A 7,539-nucleotide genomic window follows, 5' to 3' on the forward strand; every position below is an offset into this window, starting at 1 on the left:
CCGCCCCTGAGCTCCTTCAGCGGCTCACGGCTCGTCTTCGTGATGAGTTCACCCTCAAGGACTTGGGGCCTCTGCACTACTTCCTCGGCATCGAGGTGGTCCGTCGGGCTGACGGCTTCTTCCTGCATAAATAGAAGTACGCCCACGAGCTTCTGGAGCGCGCCGGTATGCTTAACTGCAAGCTGACACCTACTCATGTCGACACAAAGGCAAAGGTTTCTGCCCTGGAGGGGTCTCCCGCGTCCGATGCAGCGTTTTATCGCTACATTGTTGGTGCCTTACAATACCTGATGCTGACCCGCCCGGACCTGCAATACGCTGTTCAGCAGGTGTGCCTCCACATGCACTCCCCGCGTGACTCCCATTGGACCTTGGTGAAGCATATTCTTTGTTGCATACGTGGCACTGTCCTTGGGTCTCACCCTGACGGCCTCCGCCTCCACCGACCTCATCGCCTACTCGGACGCCGACTGGGCATGCTGCCCCAACACCCGGCGCTCTACGTCCGATTATTGCGTCTACCTTGAGCCCTCATTGATCTCTTGGTCATCGAAGCGACAGCCCACGATCTCCCGCTCCAGCACTGAGGCAAAGTATCAGGCCGTCACTAATGCCGTGGCGGAATGCTCTTGGATTCATCAGTTGCTCCAGGAGTTGCTTTGTGATAATCACAAGGCCACACTTGTCTACTGTGACAACATCAGCACGGTCTACCTCTCCGCTAACCAGGTGCACCATCGTCGTATGAAGCATATTGAGCTCGATATTCACTTCATTCATGAGCATGTTGCACTTGGCCGTGTTCGGGTTCTGCACGTTCTAACGATGCAACAGTTTGCTAACGTGATGGCTAAGGGATTGCCTACTCCCGTCTTCAAGGAGTTTTGCTTCAGTCTCTGTGTTTCCGGCGACGCTTCGACCGCACGGGAGGTATATCCTAGCCCACCTCCCTATCACCCGATCAATACATCGAGTATTGCATTGCCAAACCATTCTCCTACATGGAACATTTCCAGAATATCAGTATATGCATCTAATGCAGAAACAGCTAGAAAATGTCAACTCTGATGTATGATCATTTCATTTGTACAAAATGTTGACTGCCGATGCAGAATGTTAGTTCTTTGGGGCACGGTCGAACTCAATATCTACAGATTCTGCAAACACATACTGACAGGCATTACAAAATGGAATCCAACTTGGTCCCCTCTTAAGATACAAACATCAAATAAATTTGTAGAATGACAATCATAGCTAGCTGATTTGGTTCCCTCGCACCCAAAAGTCAAATCGAACAAAACTGGGTGTAGATTGTTTGGCAGTGACGGCTGAAATCAGTGGCGGTACACTGCTCTGAAAACTGCGTTAACATGTTGTACAATTCTTTTGGATCAAAACCTATGTTCGCAATTGAAAGGGGGGAGGACGACTATGGTCAATTAAATGAAGAGTCGCCAACAGATTGTGTTGACAACAGATGGCTCACTACATGACATCATGCCCAATAACCCTTTGTGAGGTATTTGACGACTGTGCCATCCTTGCATTTAAGCAGGCTTATGCTTACGGTCAGTCAGACGATTCTTCACCTGAATATATTGGTAACAGAGAGAAGGACATGTTAGTTCAAATTCAAACAATGCTCCGGGTAAAAAAACAAATTCAAACAATGGGGTCACCGCATGATTTTAAGTTCAGAGATATATTCATTACACTGTTTGTGTTTAGACCACCACTTTCTTTATTCTTCAGACATTTTAGATTCCACTTTATTTTAGACCAGGAGACGTATTATTTAAAGAAAGTGGAATCTAAACATATTATTTAGATTCCACATGTCTTTGAATACAAATTAATCTCCTGTTCTAAACAGAAAAAATAATCTTAGCTCCTAAACCAAAGATAACATCTACCTCCTCCGTTCCTCAATATAAGTCTTTCTAGAGATTTCAATATGAACTACATACGGATGTATATAGACGTAGTTTAGAGTGTAGATTCACTCATTTTGCTCCGTATGTAGTCCATATTGGAATCTCTAGAAAGACTTATATTTAGGAATGGAGGGAGTAAATGACTAGAGGCCAGTAATATACATGACGCAATCTACTTTAGAGCAGAGTACCATGCTCTAAGGATGGTTCATCAAGAGAACCGGTGAGGCACAGATTTATGATGTAAATGAGGGGCGATCATCCGGGTTGACCCCACCAAGTGCAGACCAGTGATGCACATATATACGTCTGGAGTTCACCCATCTAGCACTTATCTGAAACCGTTTTGAATGGTTTCTCTAAACCTTATTTCGAATACCCCTAATGTAGGCTGGTCGGTCCCAACGCTACTCTCAAATGGCAGGATCTGTTGGTTTAAAGGATTTCCATAGGAATTCTGGGGGATTGTAATCCTTATGAACTTTTCCTTTGTGGGTTGTTTGATTTGTAGGATTATAATCCATAGCACTTTTTCCTGTGGGCTCATTTGAATTAATTTTCACAGGAAAACTTTCATTGACTCGTACCTCCTGGAAAAATTCCTATTGTTCTCCTATGATGCAATCAATCTTATAGGATTTAAAGCATACCACTGCAATCCTACATAATTTTTTCCCGATTCCCACATTTTTGGAATCCTACAAAACAAAGAGGCTCACCCCTTTCCTGATTCAAGAAACTTCCTGTCCTCCTTTCTAATGTGCATAGACTTGTACCCGAAAACCGAAAAGAAACAGTTTTAGAATCCATAATAGAACTAAATAAAATGCACTGGTTTCTAGGGATGAAATTTTACCGCATTTACATATTTTAGCTGCTTTAAGACTTCATCTGTATCCAACTCCTGCAGAAAACGATAATATTTCGAGAGATTAAAAGGCATCACTTTGAAGTAGCATGTGTATCTACTATTCGGGACGTATACTAGGCTAACCAAATTTTGTGTACTAGTAGATGGCCAGATACCAGCAGGATTTCCTGAGATATCGGTTATACATTGTATATTCGAAGCAGAAGCAGTTTCTAACGAGTATTGAAAACCTTACTCAATTTATTACTGAAGTTTGGAGTGTAGAGTACGATGAAATTGACCTTAGTATTGCTATGGGCCAAACAGGCCAGATATAGACAAGGTACATGTGCACATATACCCCCTACAGAAGGGAATAACTACACCACCCTCTACATGGCAGTACTACACTTGACACCCCTCCCCTCTCAAACTCAGGTTGGGTCTACAACACTGAGTTTGGAAAGAAAAAAGCTGTGGTGGGCTCGAGTTCGTTCTTCATGAAGAAATCTGCTAGTTGGAGCTCAGAGGGCACGAACTGGAGAACCACAATCCGGTCTTGCACCTGCGATCGCATGTAAGAAGCATCCACACCAATGTGCTTGGTGAGCTCATGCTTCACAGGATCACGAGCAATGTTGATTGCGCCGGTGCTGAAGAGAGAGGAGCCGGTGCAGTAGTAGAAACCCCAAAATCATCAAGAAGCCACCGCAACAAAGTGACCTCAGTTGTCAATGCTGCCATAGCCCTCAACTCACCCTCAGCACTCCAACAGGAAACCGATGTCTGTTTCTTAGTCTTCCGGGCAATCAAAGATGAACCAAGAAAAACACAATAGGCTGAAAGGGATCAACGATCACCATGATCACTAGCCCACGTGGCGTCAGAATACACCTGAAAGCTCCAAGGAACTCGAACAAGGAAAGAAAAGGTGGCGAGAGGAGATGCCATGAAGATATCGTAGAACCCAAAATTGGTGGAAGTACTGAAGCTGAGTAGGAGCCGAAACAGACTGGCTCAAAATGCAGACAACATGAGAGATGTGGACAAAAGAAGGGGGCCTGCTAGGCACCATCCAGCTGTAAAACGCCAGTTAACAGCCGCCTCCCCAGCCATCCGATCTGGACGTCTCGAGCAACCGGATGAAGCGACAACGAGCTTTCTCCTAGTACTCTCTATCACAGTCGCAACACATGATGCACGTAGCAGGGCTGTTAGCTTCTTTCTTCCCTATCGCAAGCCAACATCCGTCATAGAACCAGCGTCACCGCGGCAACGTCGGACACATCGTCCTCGCCGAAAGGGCGACCTCCGGATGCTGCAATACAAACATCGTTGTGGCCGTCGCAGCATTACCTTCACGCTTTGCTGGCCGACCAGCATCGTAGTAGCAGTTCTGCCCACTCCTCAACAGCATCGCCGCTCGGTCGCCATCCATCGTAGCATCGCTCAGCACGCCGCCGACCGCCGTCGCAGTCACCCCGCAGCATCGTCACGCGAACATAAACGCCTTGGCGGTCGACGTCGCAGCATCCTGATGGTCATTGATGCCGTCGCAGCACGCCTCGTCGCTATGGCCGTCAAAGTATCACCGCGGTCGTCAATGCCGTCGCAGCATGCCTCGTCGAAGTGGTCGTTGAAGCATGTCATGCAACATCTGGTAGTCACCTCGCAGCACCGGCGCTTCCTCCAGCAAGCGACCTCGCAACATCCGATGCTTCCAACGAGAGGCCTCGTAGCATACAGCTGTCTCTTCTTAGCACCGGCGCTCCCGCCAGCATGCGTCATTGCAGCATGAGATGCTTCTGGCGAGTGGCCTCGCAGCATCAGATGCTTCCGGCGAGCGGCCTCACAACATCTCAGGGAATCTCCCACCCAGCACGGGCGCTCCCCTCGCCATACAACGCCGCTGGCCTCACAACATCCTGCCATCGTAACTTATTCGTCCTCCGTCACAGCATCACCAGCTTGCAGCATCGACACCAGCCTGCAGTGCTTGCTCGCAGCAGCCGCCCCGCCGTTGCAGCACTGACGACGTAGTTGCTTGCAGCGTTGACGCCGACTTGTAGCACCCGCTCGGGGCAGCCATGGTGGCTCAACACGCTGCACCTACCCCTCACAACAACGCCGCCCGCCTTTGCAGCACCGGCGACGATGGGGATTGCAACACCGGCGCCCGTCTACAGCATCGACATCCATCGGCTGATCGGCATGCCGCATCTCCCCCTCACGACATCGCCGCTCGTTGTCACAACACAGGTGACGATGGCGTATTGCAGCATCGAGGTTGTCTCCGGCGTGAAGCATCATGGCGCCGCCTTGCCGTAGTGGTGGCAGCATCGCCAGGGCGAAAGGGAGAGCAAAGAAATCCAGATCGGAGAGGATGTGCTGGTTGACTCGTGCCAAAGAAAGATATGGCTGAGAGTAGTCGGTGGAAAAGATAATTAGGAAAGAGAACGTGGTGCCCGGGCCCAGGGGACACGTGGGGCACAAAGGAGGCGGCTGATGCGTGATTGATATACGTCCGGCTGAAACAGATCAGTTTCCCAAAAAGAAGTGGTTGAGGCAATGGCTGAAGCAGAGGCGGTGGAGCTGGTCGACTAGTTAGCAAAGGAAGTAGAAGGAAGGTACAACCAATCAAGTTCCCATAGGCCCCGAGAGTCACGTCTCCTAGGACCAGTCCCCACCAGAAGTCCTGTGCATCGATCCTGAGCACACCAGGAGTCAGATTCAGGAATAATACGACAAGCATGATCAACGATTTGACCGGCTGGCATAAGCTGCATAGTCAATTTGGGAACATGAGACATAGTGGAAACATTAAAGACGAAGTAGAAAGAGTGTCGTGTCCAACAACGGGAAGTGAGGTGCCATCGGGCATCGGCTGTGTGAACACGGAGACGTGCATCAGGAGGACTGAGTACAGTGAGACACGAAGAGTCTGGTATCGTGTGAAAGGAAGCACCAGTCAAGAAACCATGGAGATGATATACCAGGAGGAGGTGGTGGTGCGGAACCACAAGCACTAGAAGCAGACCTGTATGGCGAGGACGAGGCAGAGGCAACCAGTCGACGAAACAAAGCAATAATCTCCTGCTCAGTGGGGGGGATCTGCTGAGGGCCTGGCTGAGAAGAGTCGATAGGAGGGGTCCTGGATGGAGATCGAGAAAGGGAGGGGTAGGCCACGCCTAGGGCAGCTCGACGCCGGCAGCCATACAGCAACCCAGGGGTGGCAGCTGGGGAACCCTATCCTGTCTGATATCATGTTAGAGTGTGATGAAATAGACCTTAGTATTGCTATGGGCCAAACAGGCCAGATATATACAAGGTACATATGTACATATACCCCATAGAAGGGAATAACTACACAGCTACACAGCACTATTACACTTGACATGGAAAACATACTACACCACTCTGCTAGTTCAACCAATATACGCAAAATGCAAACATGTATATTTTTCCAACAGAAATTCAAGCCAAAGTGTTTAGTAATAAGAGATAAATACAGAAAGTATGCAATACATGCATAAATACTTCAATTTGTATAGTAATAAGAAAATGTAATCGCAGCCACGAAAATAGTGGAAGCATGGGGGTATGCTTAAATATTGGCTTCTTTTGCTCTAGAATACCGAGGAAAAGAAGTATTGTACAGCATGTTTAAGAACAAGGCAGCCGCTAGAGCATCCTTGAAAAAGTAGAGTACCTTCTAACAATAAAACCATTACACAAAATACAATGGAACTACAGCCGTATAATTTTCTGTGTAGAAGTAATTTGCACTGAGTTAAATAATAATTTACAATACAACAAACCTAAAAAAATTATAGAGACTAGACTAAGAACTTAAAGTTGTTCTTCTCAAGATATTTTCAACCGTTCAAATATCCAGGGGTGGAGCCAGGATTTAGACATGGGGGGGTTCTGATAGTTAACACATGGATCCCATTGTTTTCTCAAAGAATCAAATAGACTGTTTTTTCTCATCACGACTACACACACCCATGCACAGTTGATAACAAGTTAAATCTAAATGGTAGAATCATTGCATCATTCTGATTTGTGGTATCAAATTGCGAGGATAAAACAAAAAATTGCTGCACGTGATTAATTTCATCTAAATCATAGAAATTGCAGCAATACTAATCCATCTATATCGATAAATCCTAGCGCCGACGAAGGAGCGACTGACCGTAAATTGTATCGCACAGAACAAATAAACAAATACTGACGACCCAGAACATATGAATGAACCTGAAATTGCAGCAATACTCATCCATCTATATCGATAAATCCTAGCGCCGACGAAGGAGCGACTGACCGCATAGAACAAATAAACAAATACCGACGACCCGGAACATATGAACGAACCTGGAGCGGTTGATGCTTGGCCACTTATCCATCTAAATCTTATCGCACAAAACAAATGAACAAAGAAGCGATTGACCGCAAATTTTCTAGGATGTCGTCGTGGTTGCCGGATGCGGCCTAACAACTTTGGCCGTCGGTGTTGATCGGCTGCGAGGCGCCGCGCCGCCCCACCATTTTCCAACCGGCGAACTGCCCGCCGCTGCGAGACGTGTGTTGGGATCGAAATAAGCGATAATCTGTCATTAGTATCATTGACCAAGCCGCCTGTTTGCCTTCGATAGTGGTGGGTAGACTACTATGGAGTACAAAGGTTCAATACTGGGCTGACTAGTATATGGGCTGAGTTGTTGAGTTGGGCTACGTTATTGCTTGCCTCGCTAT

General features: G+C 47.4%; 1 pseudogene; it reads right to left on the reverse strand.

Moving 5' to 3' along the window:
* Positions 1–1,166: 1,166 nt before the first annotated feature.
* Positions 1,167–7,539, reverse strand: part of LOC119285983 — a 16,423-nt pseudogene continuing 10,050 nt past the window's right edge.

This window comes from Triticum dicoccoides, chromosome 4A, assembly GCF_002162155.2.
Source record: "Triticum dicoccoides isolate Atlit2015 ecotype Zavitan chromosome 4A, WEW_v2.0, whole genome shotgun sequence".
Classification (NCBI taxonomy): Eukaryota; Viridiplantae; Streptophyta; class Magnoliopsida; order Poales; family Poaceae; genus Triticum; species Triticum dicoccoides.